A 1749-nucleotide genomic window follows, 5' to 3' on the forward strand; every position below is an offset into this window, starting at 1 on the left:
TGGTCTACACAATGGACCGAATTTAGCCCGTTCATTGGCGTTACGTGGTAATCCTATACGATGGCACTGCCCGGTTGTCTTCAGTAGTCAGTTACCAGGCTAAGTCTGTTGGGGAGTCAGTTGGGGAGTCAGTCGGTCAGTCAGTCAGTCAGTCGGTCGGTCGGTAGGTCGGTCAGATGGGTACAAAGCCGGACACCAGTCTAGATCTCTTGGACCGACCAACATTATAGGCTCCCCTTTAGAAGTCCATTTCTGTCACAATCTGTTTCTTTGAAGTGTGTAAGCAGCTAAGCGTTCTTAGTAACGATAATAAGTATAGGATGGATTATCACGAAATGCTTATTTATAAGAACTGAAATCAAATATCAGATATCAAGAAATGCTTATTTATAAGAACTGAAATCAAAATTACTTTAATTTTCTTAGTAAAAGATTTACTTGTATAGAAAATGATTAGACTTGTTTAGTGTTAACGTCTGTAACTTGTCGAAACTAACAACATTAATCAAGAACGTTTCAACTTGTAAAATAATTTTCATCTAAGAGGCGGCTTGCAAGAAACATTCATGTATCATCTTAGTACGCCTTACCAATACACGATGGAGCCCGATGTAAGGAATGTAAAATGATTTAATTGATCATAGCAGAACGAAAGAACAATTATAAGCAAACTTGCTATTATGACACCAATCAGTTTGGTGTCATAATTGCAAGTTTGCAAACTTAATTCGTTCACCATTTCATTGTGGCTTTTTGAGTAGTTATTTTAGTAGTTATTTTTCCCATGTAAAGATCAAGCACTACCGGGTACTGTATGTTGTATAGTTAGTTCCTAGGTATTTATTTAATATAGGCATACATGACAAATTAGAGGGATCTTCTTGTCTAATGAATCATACATATGTGTAAATTTATGTATTCGTTGAAAAGTTGAATAAGAATTTAAAAAGAAAGCATAGAATTAGACTCGTTTATAGACATGTCCATATCTGTAACATTTTCGTTAGATTCTGTGTAGTCGTAAAGTAATAATTTTTATGTAATATAAAACATGAAAGAATGCGTATAAAATGTCTTTCCTTGTTCTGTTTGAGAACCATTCCAGCAGTGTTTTCATAAAATTATTTAGTTTTTATTATGATTAAAAATCTTCAATTTTTTTCTTTGTGGAATACCATGGAAAGGCCACGTCTTTACACACAAATCTGATTTTTACAGACCATACCATGTCTACATTTGGTGCAATATGCTGTGGAAAGACTTGAAGTATGCACCAAGTCAACAACGTTAGACGATTAAATTATTTGTCTCAATCACTTTCCTCTTAATTTGAAACTTGTTTACTCCTTTCCCCCTTTTCAATTATCTTACGTTTACACTTCGCTCCAACATGAATGTATACCCGTTTTGTGTGTGTGTTTGCGATCGCTTCGTTTAAACAATCCGTCTCCAAGCTCTGTACAAACATAGACAGGTGGTGCTCGATCGGTTGATCACGGTTTTTTCTTTTTAACAGAATAGCAGTTTCATGCAATTTGTTTCTTTTCTCCACTCTGTATTGGACATTGAGCCAACAAAATCTGTCCCCACCACCGTTTGATGAAAAGAATGGTGTTGACTTAGTAAAGGATACGCGGGCGTCAGTCGTGAATTTAATCTAACCGAGCATTGTCATTTATAAGATAGTGTGGAAGCATTTTGGTTGAGATTCCAGCTAAGACTGGCTTGAATAGAACTTGGTACGACAAC

Source organism: Patiria miniata, unplaced genomic scaffold, assembly GCF_015706575.1.
Source record: "Patiria miniata isolate m_02_andy unplaced genomic scaffold, ASM1570657v1 HiC_scaffold_3, whole genome shotgun sequence".
Classification (NCBI taxonomy): Eukaryota; Metazoa; Echinodermata; class Asteroidea; order Valvatida; family Asterinidae; genus Patiria; species Patiria miniata.